The 25531-nt window shown below is 41.5% G+C and overlaps 1 protein-coding gene and 1 long non-coding RNA gene across 7 annotated transcripts in view; both read left to right on the plus strand.

The window, feature by feature from the left end:
* LOC122549891 (poly(rC)-binding protein 3) overlaps positions 1 to 25531 on the plus strand; it is a 272566-nt gene that overhangs the window by 119256 nt on the left and 127779 nt on the right. The window lies entirely within an intron of this gene.
* The window catches only part of LOC148149938 (uncharacterized), a 43135-nt gene continuing 22278 nt past the window's right edge, over positions 4675 to 25531 (plus strand). The window contains exon 1 of the long non-coding RNA XR_015757195.1: positions 4675 to 5384. This is a non-coding gene — a long non-coding RNA (uncharacterized LOC148149938). The remainder of the gene's footprint in view (positions 5385 to 25531) is intronic.

Below are 25531 nucleotides of genomic sequence, written 5' to 3' on the forward strand. Positions count from 1 at the left end.
AACAAACTTACTCTCTCCACAAAACTGGATCAATCTTGACTCGTCAATTACAGTCTTATTTCATCCCACTATTCATTATAAAGTGTTTTAAGGAGTCAATACTCCATCAAAGACATCTGGTTAGCAATAATTCTACATCAATGTGCAGTTTGAATTCTAACAGAACCTTTAAACTTCAGGACTTCTTTCAGCTTTAAATCAGATATGGATTCAATGAGCTGAATGCCAGAGGCAAGTCAGAATAACTGACCTCAATATCCAAGCAACATTTAACTATATATAGCTCCAAAGGCATCCTTGCAAAGATGAGTTCAATAGCTACCTGAAAGACCAGCCATTGATGTTACCAAGATCAACAAGTTTCAAAAGCAAAAGACTGCAGATGGAGTCTTACTCACAAATAGGAAATGTTAGAAGTTACTCACCCTATCCAGAATTACTGCAGCACTCAGGTCAGTCTTTGTAGCCGAATCATCTCCAGCTATTTCTTTTAATCATGTCATGAGCATGCAGTTATTATTGATCTTGTAACAAACTTTAATCTCCTTTTCAAATGACATAGTAGACAGTGAAGAGGGTTTTCTAAGACTACAAAGGAATCTTGATCAAATGGACCAACGGAAAATAGCTGAAAAATAGCAGATGGAGTTCAGTCTGGATAAATGTGAGGAATTGCATTTTGGTACAACAAACAGGGTAGGACTTATACAATTATTGGTAGGGCCTTGAGTAGTGTTGTAGAACAGAGGGACCTAGGGGTTCAGGTACATAATTCTTTGAAGTTTGCATCACATATAGATAGGTGGTTTAAAGGCATTTAGCATACTTGCCTTCATTGCACACAGTCCTTTGAGTATTGGAGTTGGGAAGTCATGTTGAGATTGTATAAGACATGGTGAGGCCTCTTCTGGAGTAGCGTGTTCAGTTTTGGTTGACCCATTATAGGAAGGATATTATTAAGCAGGAGAAGGTTCAGAAGAGATTTACCAGATTTTGCTGGGTATGGAAGGTTTGAGTTATAAAGAAAGGCTGGGACTTTTTTCACTGGAGTGTTGGAGGTTGAGAAGCGTCCTTATAGAAGTTTATAAAATCATGAGGGAGTATATATAGGATTAATGGTAGTTGTCTTTTCCCTAAGATAGGGATTTCAAGACTATGGGACACATTTTTAAGATGAAACATTTTAAGAGAGGTTTTAAAAAGACATGAGGGACATTTTTTTTACACATTGGGTGGCTTGCATGTGGAATGAACTTCCTGAGGCAGTGGTGGATGTGGGTACAATTACAATGTCTTGGCATCATGGTAGACCACAAACCCACCAACACACTAAAACAGCAGCTAATGAATTTGAAAGACCCCATACAGACAATGAGCAAAACTAACATCATTTACAAAATACCATGCAAGGACTGTAACAAACACTACATTGGACAAACAGACAGAAAACTAGCCACTAGGATACATGAACACCCAACTAATCACAAAAAGACATGACCCTCTCTCACTGGTATCCTCACATATGGATGAGGAAGGACACCACTTCGGCTGGGACAATACATCCATCCTAGGACAAGCTAAACAAAGACACACACGAAAATTCCTAGAAGCATAGCATCCCAAGCAGAACTCTATCAACAAACACATCGAGTTAGATTCAATCTACCACACCCTGAGAAAAGGAACAGGAAATAACATCACCACAGGAAATGATATCACCAACCCAAAGAAACCCAAACATATAAACAGAAAGCAGGAATTTTCAGCATTGCTTTACATGAGGTTCACTGAAGATGTTACCTAATAAGTTAAAAATTACACAACACCAGGTCATAGTCCAACACTTTTAATTGGAAGCACACTAGCTTTCGGAGTGCTGCTCCTTCATCAGGTGCTCAGGTCATCACCTGATGAAGGAGCGGCGCTCTGAAAGCTAGTATGCTTCCAATTAAACCTGTTGGACTATAACCTGGTGTTGCGTGATTTTTAACTTTGTACACCCCAGTCCAACTCCGGCACCTCCAAATCATTACCTAGTAAGGTAATGAAACATCTGGAAATGAACCTTTCAGCTCAGTGAGCAAACCTACATCCAAAACCTCAACCTGAGCTACAAATCTTCTCATAACTCACCTTTTGGATATGTACATGAATAGGAGAAGTTTGGAGGGATATTGGCCAGGAGCAGGCAGGTATGATTAGTTTCATTTGGGATTATGTTCGGCATAGACTGGTTGGACTGACAGGTCTGTTTTCATGTTGTTATGACTCTATGACATGAAAGAGCTTTCAAAGATGGCTCCCAAAAGTCACCTAACTTCACTTGTTTGTGCATTCCACTGTGATTGGCCAGCTGGAGGAATTAGGCTGTATTTATCTCAAAAAAAGATTTTGGATAGACATACATAGGCATGTGTTTACTTATGAAATTCAATAAACATTTCTACAAGAAGAAACAGAAACTCACAGACAGCGTCTTCCCTGAAGGTCTGAATAACTTTTCTATCTCACCAAATGTGGAAGGATGAGGAATATTCAATTTAATGGCTGAGACAATTAAAAAAGTAATTAGTACAGCTAAAATACAATGCCTGGGTCAATGCTCTAGACATGAGTTTGGATCTGTTATCTCCTGAGGCAGGCCTGATAAAGTATCAGAAAAGTGTGGGTTCCTACATAGTCTGGTTAGAAGTCTCACCTCAGTTCCTAGAGCCATCAATGGCTCAATTCTTCACATCATGCTATGTCCCATCATTCATTCATCCCCAAAACTAAATACCAATTCCATGCAGTGTCCATTCCCTCCACACATCATTGTCTTTTCTTACTTTTTATCATCTCTTTTTCCTCACACCCCTATGCTCTGTCCATATTTTCACCTTGCTCTATTTTCCGCATACCCCCTGCATTAATAAAAACAGAGAAAATAAATCTTGAGGATAAACTTGTAAGTAATGTCAAGACAGACAACAATAACTTCTTTAAAATATATAAAATGGAAGAGAGAAGCCAGAGTGAACACAGGCTCCATACAGAATGATGCTGGGGAAATAATAATGGGGTACCAGTAAATGGCAGAGGAATTGAATAAACAATTTGTATCAGTCTTCACACTGAAAACATTCCAAAATTGCCAAACATTCAAGAGGCAGAAGGAGAACAGGAAATAAGTGATGATAATCACTTGAATAAAAATGGTAGTGAAACAAATGGGGCTTAAGACCAATAAACTCCAGGATCTGATGGGATGCATTGTAAGATGGGTGGCCTGGTGGCTCAGTGGTTAGCACTGCTACCTCACAGCGCCAGGGACCCGGGTTCAATTCCTGCCTTGGGCAACTGTCTGTGTGGAGTTTGCACATTCTCCCCGTGTCTGCATGGGTTTCCTCCGAGTGCTCTGATTTCCTCCCACAGTCCAAAAGTGTGCAGGTTAGATAAATTGGCCATGCTAAATTGCCCATAGTGTTAGGTGCATTAGTCAGGGGGAATGTGTCTGGATGGGTTGTTCTTCAGAGGGTCGTGTTGGGCCGAAGGACCTGTTTTCGCAATGTAGGGAATCTAATATTAAAGAAGGTAACTACAGAGATAGTGTTTCCATGGTAGTAATCTTCCAGGAATTCTGAGATTCTGGAAAAACCCCAGAGGATTAGAAAACTGCCTTTATTTAAAAAGCAAAGGAGACAAAAAAAACCCCACTGTAAGCTGATTTCAGGAGCCATGTAATAACAATGGCAAGTCTTTGAAATGCACATAAAGAAAATAAACCTGAAATAGTCTAATAAAGCTGTCATCCATACTCGAATAGAAACCTCAGACCCAATGAAAAAGATACTTAACTGGTATCCTGACTTATGTGTGGGGTGCAAACCAACCACATCTGAAATTCTTTTCCCCATGGGAAGATTGTACAATTTTCCCATTGGGAAATTCAAAATTGGTGTCCTGCAGAGTTTTTTGCTGCATTTCTATACCCATTCCTGACCTTTTCAGGACAGAAAAATCCTTATGTTCATGTGATACAGAAGAGTCTGAGTGGCAACTTGAACCAAAAGGAATGTCCTAAATTAGTGAATTTTGGAATGCTATTTGCAACTGGATCACCAGTTGTAGATAAAATGGAAACTTCGGAACGTGATACTGCCTTCTGTTATGTGTGCAATGGTGACATTCCTGAGATTTTGGAAGTTAGAAACATGTGAGGTCGGTTTATTTCATTGCTATAAAGTTAATTTTTTCAGTTTTTTAACAATTTTAAGCATGAATGCAACTATGCACAGAAGTGGTGTCTTAACATCAAATGACTAAGTAGGCATTAAAATATCAACCATATTTTTATCACTTATCTTTGTGCATAATCATCCAACTGTCCTTTAAGTTCTTCAATAACAAAGGTTTGCAGATGAAACAACAAATGGTACAGTAAGAATATAGGCCTGCTCCTTTTTTTAAACTCTGAAGTAATAATGTTCCAGTTACATTATCAAATTCTAAAATGAGATAAAGCTGCAGTAAGTAGTTTAATTATTTTTAATAAAACATACTAAAATTTGTAATGACTTTAAGATATCTGATTTCTTTTCAGTTAATTTGAAGAGTTTGTTACTTCCCTTCTTACTTTCTGGCACTGACTGGTTCAAGAAAATCAAGTATGTCAGGGAAAATTGTGGTATGTGGTTTATGTACTCAATAATTAGTTACACTTTAGCTCAGAACAGTGCTTAAGTCTGCCACTTCTGCATTACTGATTCATTTACTTATTCATTTAATTGCTGAATGCTTCATTATCTTCAGCAAAGACACATTTTCTACAGACAGAGAAGCATAACATTCATTTCAGGGCCAGAGACTTGTGAAAGTAGGTTGATATTATTCCCAAGTTACACTTTTCATGTTCTCAGTTAGATACTTGATACATTCATTATAAGAAAACTGTTGTGACAATTGATGGGAATTTTCTATGAGGGATTTCTATTCTTTGTACATTCAGCTATTTTAAAGCCTCCATGTTTTTAAGATTCATATCCTAATTATCACAGCTGCAAAGCATTAGTTCATTCATGATTATACCTGATCAGTTTTGAAGTTGGTTGTTCTACTCTCTAGTCCTTTACTGAACAGATTTGGGCAGAGCTTCTCATGTGGCACTAATTTAAATGATTAGAAAAGAGGTTGTGAGCTCACAGTGCCTACTCAGGCTTATCCACCAAGGGCTAAGCTAGGAACAGCAAAGCTTCCTTCATATCAGCAGGGCTTAGGGCTCCTGGCCATCTGTCCACACCAGAAATTGTCAGACAAATAAGGGCCACACTTGTGTTAGCAGCAGAGAGGAGCAATACTGAGACAGCATTTGCATTTCATTAGGACGACAATACAGAAAGATCTTGGTAGGTTGACAATTTTAAATTTGATTAGTGCATTGTTATTATTAATGTAGTTTTGCATCATTAAGTTGACTTTAATTGTTTTTGTTACTGTTGTTATTAATTGTTAGCTTAAATTAACAGAATAAGCAATCACTTTTATTTAAGATCTTAAATTTCTGAAGGCTAAAATATTTTCAATTGACAGATGTGAGGGTAATTCTAGAAGCAATTATTCTTTTCTGCCAGGAACCTTAAAAATACATGAATCTGTGCTCCACCTTTAGTGAGGAGTTTACATTTTTGTTTATGCAACTGTGAAAGAGAAATGAAAGTTGGCAAAATAAATAATAAACTCTTAATAGAATGCTGTGTCATGGGCAGCATTTCATGTACATATATTTGGGAATGCACCAAACTCTGAGGAAACAAAAAACGTAGTGTTCAGTTATGCAAAATAAAAATGCTGAAAATGGTGTCAAAATACTACAATGGTAATGTTTCAAGCATCAAAAGTTAATGCTTGGAGAAAACCATTTAATAAACAATTTAGGTTAGATTTAGATGCAGCGTGTCAATCAAACACATCTATATTTGTTGTAGGACTGTGACGTTGAATGGATAAAGTGTTACCTAGATTCACTTTGGAAAACTTTGAAACATTTACCACTACATTAAGCAAAATTACTGAGGAAATATTTTATTCATTCCTGGATATGAATTTTCCTTTCATATCCAAGTGAAAAGAAAGTAAGAATGCAAACAAGAAAATATCTGACTTAATCTCATGTGAAAATCAAGAGCAGTATTTTAATATGCCTTTTGTGTTCAAACATCAATAACCTGATTGGTGACAGAAAAAAAGACATTTGTCTTTTATAACAGCTTTGTCTGTTCATCTGTTTTACTGCAATAATTGGAGGTTGCTTGAATTCTGCTTTTTCATTTTGTTTCAAATATTCAAATCTTTTTTATGTAAGACAAATATTAGTTTAAGGTATTTCTTTTACTTTCAGATATAAAATGGCATTATTTTGAAAAATTAAGCATGGAGTGAAACCTGGAACACAAAATATTGGTTTTCTAATTAATATTTATGTTTTATTAAATAATTACATGATCTAACTATTAAAATATTGGAAATGCTGTATAAATCACATATAACATTTCCTAATTTGATATTATTATTTTAGATGTCTACCATCCATAGATTAAACAATAAATCTCCTATTTTAATCCTTCTTTAATGTTAATCCCATGGAATTAAAAAAAAGAGCAGGTATTCACATATAAAATGGGTCATATTGGTTTTAGGATTAAGTGGTAAATCCCAATGAATGGTATTTATGTTGAAAGGGTAGTTTCATTTAGTATATTTACAGTAACTCATCAGGCTAGCATCCATAAGAGCAAATATCCTGAAATTGCATGGCATCCACATTTGCTTCTGCACCTGGGCTTAAAACCTTCTGAAAATAGAAGAATTTCTATTATATGTTAAGGACTTTTAATGTCAGTTTAAAAGTCACTCACTATTGGACCAAATAAACACAGTATTTTACTCCAGCTGATGTTGAGAGTGAGTGACCTTACCCGAAGGGGAAATTTGAAGTGCCATAACAATCTTACATAATTGAATTGTTTTTTGGCATGGGCATAATACTGTGTAAGAAATGTGAGCTGAAGTGCTGCCACAAATGCATAGCTTCAATATTGAATGATAACTGGATAAATGCCTTGACATGGCAGATAGACAGTCTTTGAAGAGATAAACCAGGCAGGTTCTGTGTGAGTTGTAGCTACTGAATCAGGAATACAAAAAATAAATTGAATACAGTTAAATATGTAAATATGAAATAAGAAAAACTTAGCTTTAGTTACAGTGATTATGTTGGATTGTTGTAAGATGTAATTTTAGATTGTTCCATGAACTCACTTAATTAATTAGTATCATCGTGTGAAGGATATCTTCTGTGTTTAGCTTTGCAACATATATGTGACTCGAGATGAACAGCAGCAGGGTCAAGTCTTAACAACCTTCAAAAAAAATCTTGCAAAAACACTCAGTCTCTCAAGGAAAGGGCACTAAATGCTAACTTTGTCAGTTTTTATTCCATGAATGAATAATTTAGAAAAATGACAGGTGATCTCTGAGTATGGCACTGGGAAAGCACAGCAGGTTAGGCAGCATCCGAGGAGCAGGAGAGTCGATGTTTCGGGCAGGAGCCCTTCATCAGGGCTTCCTGATGAAGGGCGTATGCCTGAAAAGTTGACTTCCTGTTCGTCGGACGCTGCCTGACCTGCTGTGCTTTTCCAGCGCCACACGTTTTCACTGATCTTCAGCATCTGCAGTCCTCACTTTCTCCGAAGTGATCTTATTGAGACATAAAGGATTCTTAGAGGGCTTGACAGGGTAAATAATGAGGATGTTTTAGGTCATAGAAGAGTCTAGGATCACAGGGATGAATTAAAAGACACCAGTTGAAGCGGTGGTGTGGAGGAATTTCTTCTCTCAGAGGGTTATGAGTCTTTGGAACTCCTTGCCACAGAAAACTGAGAGGGTAGAACTGTTGGGTACATTTAAGGCTGAGATAGATTCTTGATCAGTAGGACATCAAGGGTTGTCAGAAGAGGTTAGGAAATTGGATGTGAGGAGTTTTGGATCAGCCATGATCCTGTTGAATGTCAGATCAGGTTTGAGGGGCTAAATGGCATACATCTGTCCGTATTTCCTATGGTTTTATTAACCAAAACGTATCATTAAAAGGACATTTAATAAATGTATTCAGAATCCTAAAGTGTTTTAATCAAAGTAATACTAAACTTGCTCCAGTGGAAAGATGCTTGCTAATCAGAGACCACATATTTGTTAATTATTAAAAGAACTCAAAACATATTTGGAAAAAGAATGTTACACAAGGAGAGTTGTTATGATTTGGAATCCACAAATAGAAAAGGTGGTGGGAGAAGATTCAATAAACCAAAAGTCATAGAGTCATAGAGATATACAGCATGGAAACAGACCCTTCGATCCAACCCGTCCATGCCGACCAGATATCCCAACCCAATCTAGTCCCACTTACCAGCACCCAGCCCATATCCCTCCAAACCCTTCCTATTCATATACCCATCCAAATGCCTCTTAAATGTTGCAATTGTACCAGCCTCCACCACATCCTCTGGGCAGCTCATTCCATACACATACCACCCTCTGCGTGAAAAAGTTGCTCCTTAGGTCTCTTTTATATCTTTCCCCTCTCACCCTAAACCTATGCCCTCTAGTTCTGGACTCCCCAACCCCAGGGAAAAGATTTTGTCCATTTATCCTATCCATGCCCCTCATACTTTTGTAAACCTCTATAAGGTCACCCCTCAGCCTCTGACGCTCCAGGGAAAACAGCCCCAGCCTGTTCAGCCTCTCCCTATAGCTCAGATCTCCAACCCTGGCAACATCCTTGTAAATCTTTTCTGAACCCTTTCAAGTTTCACAACGTCTTTTCAATAGGAAGGAGGCCAGAATTGCACGCAATATTCCAACAGTGGCCTAACCAGTGTCCTTTATAGCCGCAGCATGACCTCCCAACTCCTGTACTCAATACTCTGACCAATAAAATCAATTGAATCAATACCTGAATGCAAAAAAAGTGTAGATGCCCACAAGGAAATAACTGAAGAGCAGGATCAGTGAGATTAGTGACAGCAATACAATTGAATACAGTATAGGATTGGGACAGGCCCTTTGGCCCACCAAGCTTGTGCTGATTCCCATTTCTTAATTAGACCTGCTACTTACTGCCCATGTGCGATACTTATCCCTCTGTTCACCTCACATTCATGTGTCTGTCAAGATATATCTTAAACATGTCTGCTTCCACCACCTCCACTAGCAGTGCGTTCCAGGCATTCACCACCTTCTTGTGAAATATTTTTCCTTCACTTCTTCCCTAAAGTTTCCCCCTCTCACCTTGAACCTGTGCCGTCTTGTAGTTGACCTTTCAAGAGCCAGCACAGATACGATGGGTCAAAAGCCTTCTTCCTATGCTGTATTGCTCTATGATTCTATGTTATGAGCATTGCCTTTATGAAGCATGAATTGGTTCTGTTTGATTATGCAACTGTAGCTATGTACATATTTAATGTGCCTTGCTTTAACTAAGATGGAATTGACACTTAACAGAAATCAAAAGTTTATAAAAATAATTTAATCATATATAACGAAGTTTGCTTTTGGTTAAATGGGTCTCTGAGCATCTAGTTTCTTCCTGGGTCAGGAGTTATGTGTGTTTTTCTTAAAGCATTTGTTTGAGTGTTATAACCTGCCTGCTAGTAATGCATTTTTTCTACTACTAACTGTTTGTTCAGCTGAAGAACTGTATTCAGCCTGCATGACTAATGGGTGATCTGAAATCTAATTAACACTTTGCAGGAAATATGTGAGGTCCTACAATATACCTGTTTAAATGAACCATTAGTGCCTCCACCTCTTAGTTAAAAAATCAGATTCCACCTTAACTCCAGGATTTAAACATATAAAATCTAGGCTGCTTCTTCAAGACTGCAGGACTACTGCATTCTTGAAGTTGTGGCTCTAAACATAATGGGGCACATTTTCTGACCTTTTTTAGACAAGGAAGAAGTTCCACATTTCTGAGAGGAGATTCCTATGGCTCCTACAGAAATTCAAAGCCATAGTTCCATCCAGTCAGTTATTTCATAGTGAAGAACCGTCAGAGGAAAGTAAACTCTGCCCCCTTTTCACAATAATCAGCAGCCATATTGTGAAGTTTAAAGCTCTGGAGAGCCTGACAGCTTTAACTTTGACAGCTGCTGTCATAAAATAGGATATATGTTAAATGTGACATTAGGTTTCTGGGATGGTAAAATGCCACTTGGATTGGTGGGTCGTGTGCTAGGTAAATAGGGTGTCAAATGGATAGGGTGTAAGGTGTCACATTGGTATGACGTCAGGTAGGAAGGGGTAGGGTTCAAGCTGGCAAGACAGCTAGGGAAATTATGTTGAGTTTTTGGTGGGGTGGTAGGAGAAATTGATTCTAGTGAGAGAGTGTGGCCATCGGAGGTGGCATGTGGTTGCTGGGGGTAATGGGAGGGTTGTTAGGGTGTTTGTTGGTTGCAGAGGTAGAGGTGGCAGTCTGACAATAAGATTCTGGTCCACTGATGGTGGGAAGGTGTCTGGGGTCAGGTCAGTTGGCAGTGGCAATGGCTAGAGTTTCAGTTGTATGGGTTTGTTTTCAGGTCCCTTGGCTGCTGTGTACTGGGAGTGGGAGGGTCTTGAGTCAGGGTCTGGTGGGGATAGCTCATCTGAGAGAGGTGTAGATGGATAGGTATAAGAACTGTTAAATAGCTATTTAGAAGTCATACTATGAATTTAACAGTAATAATAGTAACTTCTGCTGCATAGATGTTTACCTAATTTCATTGGAACCCTCAAAGTCTTATAGAGACTTTCAGAGGTTTCCAAAAGTAAAGGAATTACCTAGAAAAATCTTTTTTATTTCCTGGGCTATTCCTTTGGAGCCTGCTAATGGCAGGGCTACTACAGGATCCCCACCTGCGACTCCTATTTATGCTGGAATAACAACTTTCAGACCATTGGAAAATCCAAGTCGAGAGTGTGGGGGTCCCGTCCGTCACTGCTTCCTCTGACCTATCATTTTCCCTCACCTTGATCCACCTATCGCTTTCTCAGCTACCTCCCCCCAACCCCACCGCCATCCCATTTATCTCTCAGCACTGACCCACAAGCCTCATTCCTGATGAAGGGCTTATGCCCAAAACGTTGATTCTCCTGTTCCTTGAATGCTGCCTGGCCAGCTGTTCTTTTCCAGCACCACACTCTCAGCACTACAGAACATTACTTCAATGAGCCAACACACACTGCAGCACAGAGGAACTGTGCAGAGCAGAGAAAAAGCACCTATACCGTGTATTCAAAAGGAATGGGTACCCAATGAACACAGTCCGCCGATTTCTCAGCAACAAACCCAAACAAGCAGACAAAACACATCCAGAAACCCCAGCCATTCTCCCCTACATCAAAGACATATTGAAAATGACTGCCAGACTACTCAGACTCCTTGGCATCATGGTAGCCCACAAACCAACCAACACACTAAAACAGCAGCTAATGAACTTGAAAGACCCTACACAGACACCAAGCAAAACTAGTGTAATTTACAAAATACCATGCAAGAACTGTAACAAATACTACATTGGACAAACTGGCAGAAAACTAGCCACCAGGATACATGAACACCAACTAGCCACAAAACGACATGATCCTCTCTCACTAGTATCCTTACATACAGATAAGGAAGGACACCATTCGACTGGGACAACACATCCATCTTAGGACAAGCCAAACAGAGACATGCACGAGAATTCCTAGAAGCACGTCATTCCAACCAGAACTCTATTAACAAACACACTGAGTTAGACTCATCTACCACCCCCTGAGAAAAAGAACAGGAAATGACATCACCACAGAAAATGATAACAGCAACCCAAAGAAACCCAAACATATAAATAGAAAGCAGGAATCATATATAGTGCTTCGCCTGAGGTCTACTGAAGATGTTACCTAGTTGGGTAATGAAATGTCTCAAATGAACTTCCAGCTCAGTGAGCAAATCTACAATCAGAAACTCAACCTGAGCCACAAATCTTCTCAAAACTCACCACACTCTTGACTCTGATCTCCAGCATCTGTAGTCCTCACTTTCTCCCATTGGAAAATCCAAGCCAGTATATTACACTCAGGCCCCATCAGCCTGATCAGACTGATATGTACTGTATATACATTGATATAATAAGCTACAATTTTTAAAGAAAAGCAGGGCACTGCTTTTGTTACCCAACTAAAGATTTTCCAACTCTTTTCACAGGATTGGCCTTTTGGTGAGCCCATCTTGGCACTTATCCACTTCTACGGCATACAGAAATGGCTGAACCAAACTGATTGCATCACCTGTTATGATCCCAACTGATGTTTAAATTGGACAAATCCGATCCCATAATCAAACCTAGTCTGAGATCTTTATTTAATAGGCAGTCTTTCACTGAAAAATAAGCACATAAGGCTATTTGGTTTTAACAATAAGACAGAAATTAATGACACAAAAGAAATGAAATTAAAACAAACATTGCAACCTAGATATAATGCAGTTTGGAAATATTCATAATACATAGCAGAACAAATCTAATCTACTCTCCAACAGCAACATGTTATATATTCAAATACATAGAGAAATTAATTCCCTATCAAATCTGTAAATTCTACCCAGTACCAATCCTTGATCTGTGAGGTATTTTCTCTTGTCTATCCACACAATTGAGAGTTTAGTCTTTTGAACCAAACATTTCCAATCTAGAAGTTTCACAAATGATATTCCTACTCTGAGGTAACTTATTGCCTTAACTGTTCTGAACAATTTTCTTTTTCTCAGAGAGATTATGTATTGAATCATAGAATCCCTACAGTGTGGAAACAGACCCTTCAGTCCAACAAGCCCACACCGACCCTGCCAAAAGTAACCCACCCAGACCCATTTCCCTAGCCTATATTTACCTCTAACTAGTGCACCTAACCTACAAATCCCTGAACACGCTGGGCAATTGAGCATGGCCAATTCACCTAACCCTGCACATCTTTGGATTGAGGAAGGAAACCTGCACAGACATGGGGAGAAAGTGCAAACCCCACACACAGTCGCCCAAGGCTCTGATCGAACCTGGGTCCCTGGTGCTGTAAGGCAGCAGTGTTAACCACTGAGCCACCATGCCAGCCTCAAAGTATACTTACTTCTGATCCCAGTCAGATCTCCTTTGAACTGCCCAAAATCTTTTGAACTAAATAGAAAGGAAATTTGCTCATTCTAGACTCTGCCATGCTGTTGGCTTGATATTTTCTCTCTGTAGTTGTAAACCTCCACTAACACTCCAGGTGACATATGCTGATTTAAAATAATTATTCTGGGAAGATTGACCACTTAATTTTTTAACACTTTCACAGAAATGTAAACAATAGGGACAGGAGTAGACAATGTGCCCCTTTGAACCTGTTCTGACATTTAAAATGGTCATTCAAAAGAGCACCCTGCTTTCCTGCTTTTGCCTCATACTCTCTGTTCCTTTTAGCTCTAAGAACTGTATCTAACTCCTTCTTGAAAATATTTAATGGTTTGACCTCAACCACTTTCTGTGGCAAAGAATTCCACAGATTCACAACTCCCTGTGTGAAGAAATTTCTCCTCACCACAATCCTAAATGGCCTGCCACATATTCTGAGGCAGTAACTCCTGGCTGTGTCCAGACTCCAGTCATTGGGAATATCCTTCTGTGTTTACATCGTCTAATCCTGTTAGAATGTTATAGGATTCTATGAGATCCCCTGTCATTCTTAATTCCAATGAATATTGTGCAAACTGATCCAGTCACTTGTCACATGTTGGTCTTGCCATTCCACAAATCTTCACCATTCCATCCATAGCCAGGGTATCTTCCTCATGTAAGGAGACCAAAGCTGCACACAATATTCCAGGTGTGGGCTCACTATGGTCCTGTACAATTGCAGCAAGGCTTGCCTGCTCCTACATTTAAATCCTCCCAGTATGAAGACCACTGTACTATTTAGCTTCTTTAGCACCTGCAGGACCTGCATGCTTGTTTTCAGCAATTGGTGTACAAGGACACCCAGGTGTCTTTGCAGCTCCCCCTTTCATAAACTGTAGCCAATCACATAATCTGCCTTTCTGTTTTTGCTACCAAAGTGGATAATCTTAAAGTCATAGTTCAACTGTCATGTATTTATCCACTCATTGAACTTGCCCAAATCACATTGAGACATTTTTATATTCCCATCGCAGGTCACTGTCTTACCTGCCTCAGATGATGTGAGATTGGAGCAGAGTTTGGCCATTCAGCGATTGAATCTGCTCTGTCATTTGATCATGACTGTTTTGTTCTCAATCCCCTTCTCCTGGCTTCTCATCGTAACCCTTGATCCTCTTACTAGTCCAGAATTTATCTATCTCTGTCTTAAAGGCATTCAATGTCTTGATCTCTATAGCCTTTTGCAGCAATAGGTTACTCAGATTAACCAGCCTCTGAAGAAAATCCTCCTCATATCAGTTCTAAAAGGTCATCCCTTCATTCTGAGGCTGTGCCCGTGGGTCCTAGTCCCTCCTACTAGTGGAAACATCTTCTCCACATTCACTCTATCCAGGCCTCAGTATTCTGTAGGTTTCAATGCGATTCCCTGTCATCCTTCTAAACTCTATTGATATGACCCAGAGTCCTCAAACACTCCTTATACACAAGCCCTTCATTCCCAGGATCATTCCTGTGAACGTCTTCTGGTCCCCGACCCTTCCAAGGTCAGCCCATCCTCTTCCTTTGATACAGGGCCCAACACTGCTCACAATTTTCCAATTGTAGTCTTACTGGAACCTTAGACAGCCTCAGCAATACATCTTTGCTGTTGTTGTCTAGCCCTCTCAAAATGAATGCAAACATTGCATTTGCCTTGCTAACTGCCAACTGAACCAGCACGTTAACTTTACGAGAATTTGAACGAGGACTCCTCAGTCCCTTCGTGCCCTAGGTTTCTAAAACTTTTACCCATTTATAAAATAGACTCTATGTTTATTCTTACTTCCAAAACCTCATAATTTCAAATATTGTATTCCCAAATATTCTTTGTCTATACTCCTAGCTGTTCAGGTCCTTCTGAAGCCTTCCCACCTCTTCAACACTACATGTCTCTCCACTTATCTTTGTGTCATCCACAAACTTAACAACAATGCTTTCAGCACCTTCATCTAGATTATTAATGTATAACATGAATAGTTGTGGTCCCAACACTGATCCCTGCAGAACGACACTGGTTGCCAGCTACCATCCTGAAAAAGGTCCCTTTATTCCCACTCTCTGTCTTCTGCACATCAGCCAATCCTCCATTCATGCCAGTACCTTGCCCCTAAAAGCCCTGGGCTCCTATCTACCAGCCTTCCATGTAGCATCTTATCAAATAGATCATCTTCACCGACTCTCCTTCTTCTAAAAACTACTTACCTCCTCAAAGATTTCAAGCAGTTTTTTCAGGAATGACCTCCCCTTGGTGAAGCTGTGCTGACTCAGTCCTATTTTACCAAGCTGAAACTTTATTGCTGGAACAGCACAGCAGGTCAGGCAGCATCTAGGGAACAGAAGATTCGACGTTTCGGGCACATGCCCTTCTTCAGGAATGAGCAGAGAGTGTTCAGCAGGAGAAGATAAAAGGTAGGGAGGAGGGACTTGGAGGAGGGGCGTTGGAAATGTGATAGGTGGAAAGAGGTCAAGGTGAGGGTGATAGGTCGGAGTAGGGTGGAGGCGGAGAGGTCAAGAAGAAGACTGCAGGTCAGGAAGGCGGTGCCGGGCTGGAGGGATCCGGCTGAGACAAGGTGGGGGGAGGGGGGATGAAGAAACTGGTGAAGTCCAAGTTCATCCCCTGTGGTTGGAGGGTTCCCAGTCGGAAGATAAGACACTCCTCCTCCGACCGTCGCGTTGTTGTGGTTTGGCGGTGGATGAGTCCAATGACCTGCACATCCTCGGTGGAGTGGGAGGGGGAGTTGAAATGCTGTGCTACAGGGTGATTGGGTTGGTTCGTCCGGGTGGCCCAGAGGTGCTCTCTGAATCGCTCCGCAAGTAGGCGGCCTGTCTCCCCAATATAGAGGAGGCCACACCGGCTGCAGCGGATGCAGTAGATAATGTGGGTGGAGGTGCAGGTGAATCTGTGGCGGATATGGAAGTTTCCTTTGGGGCCTTGGAGAGAAGTGAGGGGGGAGGTGTGGGCGCAAGTGTTACACCTCCTGCGGTTGCAAGGGAAGGTGCCGGGAGTGGAGGTTGGGTTGGTGGGGGGTATGGATCTGACAAGGGAGTCGCGGAGGGAGTGGTCTCTACGGAAAGCTGATAGAGGAGGGGAGGGAAATATATCCTTGGTGGTGGGGTCCGTTTGGAGGTGGCGGAAGTGACGGCGGATGATGCGCTGTACATGGAGATTGGTGGGGTGGTAGGTGAGGACCAGTGGGGTTCTGTCCTGGTGGCGGTTGGAGGGGCGGGGCTCAAGGGCGGAGGAGCGGGAAGTGGAGGAGATGCGGTGGAGGGCATCGTCGATCACGTCGGGGGGGAAATTGCGGTCCTTGAAGAAGGAGGCCGTCTGTGTTGTGCGTATTTTGAACTGGTCCTCCTGGGAGCAGATGCGGCGGAGACGAAGGAATTGGGAGAATGGGATGGCGTTTTTACAGGGGGCGGGGTGGGAGGAGGTGTAGTCCAGGTAGCTGTGGGACTCCCACAGCTACCTGGACTACACCTCCTCCCACCCCACCCACTCCGCATCTGCTCCCAGGAGGACCAGTTCAAAATACGCACAACACAGACGGCCTCCTTCTTCAAGGACCGCAATTTCCCCCCCGACGTGATCGACGATGCCCTCCACCGCATCTCCTCCACTTCCCGCTCCTCCGCCCTTGAGCCCCGCCCCTCCAACCGCCACCAGGACAGAACCCCACTGGTCCTCACCTACCACCCCACCAATCTCCATGTACAGCGCATCATCCGCCGTCACTTCCGCCACCTCCAAACGGACCCCACCACCAAGGATATATTTCCCTCCCCTCCTCTATCAGCTTTCCGTAGAGACCACTCCCTCCGCGACTCCCTTGTCAGATCCATACCCCCCACCAACCCAACCTCCACTCCCGGCACCTTCCCTTGCAACCGCAGGAGGTGTAACACTTGCGCCCACACCTCCCCACTCACTTCTCTCCAAGGCCCCAAAGGAAACCTCCATATCCGCCACAGATTCACCTGCACCTCCACCCACATTATCTACTGCATCCGCTGCAGCCGGTGTGGCCTCCTCGATATTGGGGAGACAGGCCGCCTACTTGCGGAGCGATTCAGAGAGCACCTCTGGGCCACCCGGACGAACCAACCCAATCACCCTGTAGCACAGCATTTCAACTCCCCCTCCCACTCCACCGAGGATATGCAGGTCATTGGACTCATCCACCGCCAAACCACAACAACGCGACGGTCGGAGGAGGAGCGTCTTATCTTCCGACTGGGAACCCTCCAACCACAGGGGATGAACTTGGACTTCACCAGTTTCTTCATCCCCCCTCCCCCCACCTTGTCTCAGCCGGATCCCTCCAGCCCGGCACCGCCTTCCTGACCTGCAGTCTTCTTCTTGACCTCTCCGCCTCCACCCTACTCCGACCTATCACCCTCACCTTGACCTCTTTCCACCTATCACATTTCCAACACCCCTCCTCCAAGTCCCTCCTCCCTACCTTTTATCTTCTCCTGCTGAACACTCTCTGCTCATTCCTGAAGAAGGGCATGTGCCCGAAACGTCGAATCTTCTGTTCCCTAGATGCTGCCTGACCTGCTGTGCTGTTCCAGCAATAAAGTTTCAGCTTTGATCTCCAGCGTCTGCAGACCTCACTTTCTCCTATTTTACCAAGCACTTACAAGTGGTCTGCAATTCCATCTTCAGTAATGGACTCTAATGTCTTACCAATGACTAAAATCAAGCTTATAATTTTCTGTCTTTTGCCTCCCTCCCTTCTTTAACAGCAGTGTTACCTTAATCATTTTCCAAACCTCTGGTACCCTCCCTGATTCCAGTAGTCCTTGAAGAATTACCACCAGTGCTTCAACAATTTCCTCAGCAATCTCAATCAGAATTCTTGAATATAGTCCATTCAGTCTGAGTGATTTATCCACCTTCAGATCTTTCAGCTTCCCAACAAATGCTCCTTAGTGCTTGCCACTACACTCATTTCTACTTCCTGACTGTTCAAAATTTGTTATGCTGTTAGTGTCTTCAAAGGTGAAAGCTGATGCAAAGTACCTATTCAGTTCCACTGCAATTTCTTTGTTCCCCATTAATTCCAATCTATCACTCGTCAGCCATGGTTGTCTCGTCCTCCCCTTGGTATGTTTCTTCTTCCTTAACATGACTTTCTGCTGTGCCTCTAAAATTACCCCCAGAAAGCCCTGCTATTGCTCTGTGTCATTTGCAAATTTGGAGACATTATGTTTATTTTCGTCATCTAAATGATTAATATATATTATGAATAGTTGGAATCCAAGTACTGATCCCTGCAGTACCCACTAATCACTGTCTGCATCAGGAAAAAAAACCCATTTATTTCTATTGTTTGTTTCTCATCTGCCAGTTCTCTATCCATGTCAGTGCACTACTGATGCATGTTAATTTTATGTGCTAATCTGTAATGTGGGACATTATCAAAAGCCTTGTGAAAGTCAAGGAGAACCATGTCCATTGGCTCCCCCTTATCAACTCTATTGCTTACGTCCTTAAAATTCCAGTAGATTTTTCAAACATGATTTTTTTCCCCTTTGTAAATCCATGCTGACTCTATCCAATCTTGTCACTGTATTCCAAGTGTTCTGCGATTAAATCTTTTTTGCAATGGACTCTTGCATTTTCCCTACCACTGATATCAGGTCTATAATTCCATGTTTTCTCTCTATCTTCTTTATTTTAAATTGTGATGTTCATATCAATAGGAACTATTCCAGAGCCTACAGCACCTTGAAAGCCAACCATCAATGCATGCATTATTTCAAGGGCCACTTCCTTAACACTCTGTAATATAGGCTATTAGGCATTGGGGATTTATCAGCCTCTAATCCTATCAATCACCCCAATACTTTTTCCCTACTAATACTGATTTCGTTCAGTTCCTCCCTGTCACAGGGTACTGCACTCCCAACACTTTTGGAATGTTATTTGTGTCCTTGAGAATATAGAACTAAAATAAGTATTTAATTGATCCACCATCTCCTGTTCCCTACGCTCACTTCCTTTGTTTCTGACTGTACGAGAACTACATATTTTTCTTCACTGACCAGCACCAATTGCTACTAGTTTAAAATTCAAAATCTCAAAAAACATTTTATCACTCCCCACCTTCCTGGAAATAAAATAATATTTATGTGGTTGATCTCATGAAGGTGGGCTTGCCAAGTTAGGCAGCTTCCTTCCTTGATGCCAAAAATCTGGCCCTAAGAAATTAACTGATCATTCAACATATTTCTGTTTGTGGGCACTTGTTGAGGGCTCATGATTGTCCTTTAATTTGTTGGTTTTATGACATTGTGACATATTTTGAGAATGCAGAAAGGACACAAAGGTGGGCAAGTGCCAAGATGAGCTGGTTAGAGGGCCAACTTTTGTTCATTGAGAATTCTGGCTTATTTTAGAAAAATCTGTTAGGCCCTCCAGGCCTATTTCCTCAGCTATCCTCCATCACACTTGATCGAATTAGATTCCTAAGAATGTGATTTTATTAGCATTAATAAATTAGTGAAGAAAACACAACAAATCATGGCACACCTTTATTAACATTAAATTTAATTGAGTTCAATATGCCTGTGATTTCCTGATTTTTCTAACCTATTGAAGTGGAGGAGATAGCTCACCACAGGACTTGTTTGGTTACAATATTTGTAAACGCCTGAGATGCTATTACCAACATCTCAGTTATTATCATTCGGCTCAGCTACACAAAACTGTCAGTTACAGAGTTTCATTGTCACAGATTATAGTCCCACACAGAAAGATTAGTTGAATTTTACACACCAGATGATATGAAAGTAAAATAATCCTAGGATTTCAGTCGAAAATCTCCAGAAATCTCTCATTCCAAAGGAATCTTTCCTGGTGATTGCAGATGAGATGAGATGTAAACTGATCTTCCGAAAGTTTTGAAGGAAATCAGATGGATGTATGCTCACTAGTAGCTTAAAGAGAAAAGCTGGAAGTAGAAGGGAGTGGACTGAGTATGAATTAAACAGGTGTGTAGATTTTAATGGTAGTAGCATGTTGAAAATACACTAAACAACAAGAACATGAATTCATAGAGTCAGCTGTCAATAAACTGAATGAAAAAAAGGAGTGTCCTAACCTTCTTTCAGCTTTCTCTGACTGAAACTGAAAATGCCTTCCCCTTCCAAACTTAAACTACCCATACTTTGATAAAATACCTCACAAAATGTTAAGTCATAAGATAAGAGCCCACATTTTGGAGGTAGTTTATTGGTACAGATAGAACATTGGCTAATTGGCAGAGAACAGCAAATGGAGAGAAGGTACCCTGAGGAACCCCACTGGTCACAGGAACTGTTTACATTGTGTACCAATGACTTGGAGGGATGTACTGTTACCAAATTTGCAAGCATCACTAAAATAGATGGAAAAGCATGTTTGGAGAGGGATACAAGCAGTTAACGGAGAGATATTGATAGATTAGTAAATGGGCAAAAAGTTGGCAAATGGAGTATAATGTGGCAAAATGCATAGATGTTCATTTTGAAAGGGAGAACAGAAGTACAGAACATTCTTAAATAGAGAAAAAAACTGCAGAAATCTGCAACACAAAGGGACTTGGGATATTTGTGCATGGAAGCTAGCACACAAGTTCAGCAGGTAATTGAGAAAGCTAATGGAATGTTGGCCTTTATTTCAAGGGGGCTGGAGTATAAGAGTAGGGAAATCATACTGCAACTGTTCAAGGCGCTGCTGAGATCATGTCTGGAGTATTGTTAACAGTTTTGATCCTTTTATTCAAAGAAAGATATAATTTCAGTGGAGGCAGTTCAGTGAAGGTTCAATAAAATGATCCCCAGTATGAGGAATTCTTTAATGGGTCAAGCTAGACAGATTGGGACATTTCTTAATGGAGTTTAGAAGAATGAGATGTGATCTCTTTAAGATTTATAGGATTCTTAAGGGACTTGATAGGGTAAATACTGAGAGGATATTTCTCTTCATATAAGAATCTAGGACCAGAAGGTGTAGTCTCAGAATAAAGTGGCACTTGTTTAAAAATGTGATGGGGACGAATTTCTTTTCTCAGAGGGTTGAATGTCTTTGAAACTCTTTGCCACAGAGAACTGTGGGGCAGAGTTTTTGTGTATATCTAAGGCTATAATAGATTCTTGAAAAGTAGGGGAATCAAGATTTATAAGGAAAGGGCAGGAAAGTGGACACATAGAATGTTGGATTAGCCATGATCCTATTGAATAATGGAACAACCTCCACCCTCCTCTCCAACCTATCACTTTCACCCCCACCTTCATCTACCTATTGCATTCCCAGCTACCTCCCCCCCAGCCCTAACCCTCTTCCCATTTATCTCTCAGCCCTCTTGGCCCACAAGCCTCATTCCTGATGAAGGGCTTATGCCCAACATGTTGATTCTCCTGCTCCTTGGATACTATCTAATGGGCTGTGCTTTTCCAGCACCACACTCTCAGGCTCAAGGAGCCAAATAGTCTATTGCTGTTTTATTACTTATCATTTTATGATCTTACTTAATGGTACAGTTGCATCTGCATGCACATATGCACAGTTGGAGAATCTGTTTGTTAACTTTACATCAAGACTGCATTCGACCGAGTGTGACATCAAGGAGCTCTAGCAAAACTGGAATCAGTGGGTATCAGAGAGCAAAATCTCCGGTGGTTAGAACCATACCTAACACTTAGGAAGATGGTTGTGTTTGTTGGAAGTCAGTCATCTCAGCTCCAGGACATCTCTGCAGGAGTTCCTCAGGGTAGTGTCCTAGGCCCAACCATTTTCAGCTGCGCATCAATGACCTTCCCTCCGTCTTAAGGTCTGAAGTGGGAATGTTCATCGATGATTGCACGATGCACCATTCACGACTCCTCAGAAACTGAAGCAGTCCATGTCCAAATGCAATAAGATCTGGACAATATCTAGTTTGGGCTGACAAGTAACATTCATGCCACACAACTGCCAGGCTATGATCATCACCAACCAATAAGAGACAATCTAACCACCACCCCTTGACATTCAATGGTGTAACCATCACTGAATTCCTCACTATTAACATTCTGGAAGTTATAATTGATCAGAAACTCAACTGGATTCACATAAATGCAGTGGCTACCACAGCAGGTCAGAGGCTAGGAATACTGCAGCAAATGACTCACCTCCTGTTGCCTGAAAGCCTACCCACCATCACAAATCAAGACTGTGGTGGAATACTCCCCACTGACTTGGATGAGTGCAGCTTCAATAACACTCAAGAAGCATGACACCATACAAGACAAAGAAGGCTGCTTGATTGGCACTGTATCCACAAGCATCCACTCCCTCCAACATCATCGTTCAGTGGCATCAGTAAGTACTATCTACAAGGTACTCTGTAGAAATTCACCAACGATCCTCAGATATGACCTTCCAACCCCATGACCACTTCCATCTAGAAGAACAAGGGCAGCAGGTACATGGGAGCACCACCACTGCAAATTCCCCTCCAAGTCACTCACCATCCTGCCTTGAAAATATATCACCATTCCTTCACTGTCGCTGGGTCAAAATCCTGGAATTCCCTCCCTAATGGCATTGTGGGTCAACCCACAGCAGGTGGACTGCAGTGATTAAAGAAGGCAACTCACCATCACCTTTTCATGGGCAACTAGGGACAGGCAATAAATGCTGGCCAGTCAGTGAGACCAACATCCCACAAAGTGAATGAATAAAAAAAAACTGCAAACAGCTGACCAAGAAGATATAAATTCACCATCAGCATAGTCCACAGATTCACAACATACCAACAAAAGAAACCATGGCATGGCAACGTCACAACAAATGCCACAGGAATGACTCTCACCAGGGAAAGAAATTCTCCCAAATAAGCCCACAGGTGCTATTGAGAGAGTAGCATGACTTAGAGGCTGTGTGCAATGCATATTCAGACACTAATGAAAACAATGATTTGTTAAGACACGAGTACAGTTCCATGTATGTTTGATAACTTGAGAAACTCAATTTATATAATACTTCATGTAATTTTTTTTCTATGATAGGGAATATGTTTGTGATGGAAATGCAATCTGTACCAATGGACCCTCTGGCTTGCTGTAGTCATGTAACATTTATGATGAGGCACTGACTGGGTGTGCCATCTTGAATCAGCAAATCCCTTCAGTGCAGAAAGATACCATTCAGCCCATCAAGTCTGCACCATTCAGCCCATCAAGCAGTCCCCAGGCATACCCTCTGACCCCATCCCTGTAACCCGCATTTACTATGGCTAATCCATTGAGCCTGCACATTGGGCACTATAAAGGAATATAGTATGGCCAATATACCTAACTTGTACATCTTTGGACAGGGGAAGAAAGTGGAACAGGTGGAGGAAATCAATGCAGATATGAGGAGAATGTGCAAACTTCACATAGACAGTCACCCAAGGCTGGAATTAAATCCAGGTACCTGACGCTGAGTGGCAGCAGTGCTAACCACTGAGCCACTGTGCCACTGAAGCAGTTTATAGTCTCATTACAGGCCGGGCTATTGTCTTGACAGCTCTTTGCACTGTTTTTCTTCCCAGTCCTTATCTGCTTCTCTGGTCCACCTTTGAAATCCCAACAGCTCTGCCATTGCTAGATTGCATAGCCCTGGAAGATGTGACCAGTTCAGGCATGTGCATTTCCAAAGCATGCATATATAACAAATTTACTGTCTGTGCAACAAATGCACACATTTCAGATTATTATCTAACTTTAGATGAGTAACTTTCTTTTTCACTCCAAAATAATAGAACATATTGTCACCCTCAAATCTGTGCTTACTTTTCCAAGACTCCAGTTTTAATTCCTTCTAATCAGGTTTATGCTCATTGCAGCTTTTGACACAAGGATATATATACTTATTCAGGACCTCTCCATTATCATCTGGTTGGGTGAGACAGAATTCACCTAGCTCTAATCTTCTCTATCCATTTTCTGGCAATGAATAATCTGAAGTGTCTTTACTTCACATTCATATTTTATTACCTTTGTGGCTCCTTGGTCCCTTTCTCTTTTTCACTTGGGAAGGCAATGGTATTGTTGCTGGACTAGTAATCCAGGTAGTTCTGCACATAAAAAGCAAGACAAGCAATTACTGACCCATCTATATACTTTTGATTATCAGTAAAACAATGCTACATGGCATCAAAAGTGCTATCAAGCTGCATTTGCTTAGCAATACCTTTTTCAGTTATGCTCAATTTGGTTTCACAGTTGGCACACTGTTCCTGACCTCAGTGCAGCCTTGATTCAAACATGGACAAAAGTGCTGAAAGGTGACTTGATAGTAACCGCCCTTGACGTCAAGGCAGCATTTGAATGAAGATGGCATAAAAGGAGCCCTAACAGAACTGGAGTGCATAAAAGTCAAGGTGAAAATCTCCACTGATTGGAGCCATTCTTAACACAAAAGAAGGTAGTTGTGATCAGTCACCTCACTTCAAAGACATCTCTGCAAGAGGTCTTTGGAGTAAATATTTTCCTAATAACTTGTTATGACATACCTCATTAGCAGGTGGGACTTGAACCTTCACCTCTTGGCTCAGAGTTAAGGACACCTCGATTGTACCACAAAGAGCTCTCAAAGTTTTTCAGGGTAGGTTCGTAGGCCTAACTATTTTCAACTGCTTCATCAAGGACCTTCACTCCACTATCAGGTCAGAAGTAGTAACTTCACAGCATGCACAATGTTCAGCACCATATGCAAGTCCTCAGATATTGAAGTAAACCACGCCCAAATGCAGTAAGACCTGGACAATATCTAGGTTTGGGCTGACAAGCGGCAATTAATGTTTGTGCCACAAGTGCCAGGCAATGACCATCTCCAACAAGAGAGAATCTATCATTACCTCTTGACATTCAGTGGTATTACCATCACTGAATCCCCTCCTATGAAAATTCTGGGGTTACTATTGACCAGAAACTGAACTGGAATAGCTATATTGTGGCGACAAGATTAGAGCAAACACTACAAATTCTGAGGTGAGTAACTCACATGTTGATTTTGCAGAGTCTACCTACATCTACAAGGCACAGTCAGGAGTGTGATGGAGTAATCCCCACTTGCCTGCATGGATGCAACTCCAACAACATCTCATGAAACTTGACACCATCCTGGACAAAGTGACTCATTGATTTGACATGACATCCACAAGCATCCACTCCCTCCTAATGACACTCAGTAGCAGCAGTGTGCACCCTTTGTACAAATGCTCTTTACATGGCTTCGTAGGCAGCCACTTCCAACCCATGATAACCTCCAT

Source organism: Chiloscyllium plagiosum, unplaced genomic scaffold, assembly GCF_037043375.1.
Source record: "Chiloscyllium plagiosum isolate Xiang-an unplaced genomic scaffold, Cpla_swu_hap1 HiC_scaffold_5, whole genome shotgun sequence".
NCBI lineage: Eukaryota > Metazoa > Chordata > Chondrichthyes > Orectolobiformes > Hemiscylliidae > Chiloscyllium > Chiloscyllium plagiosum.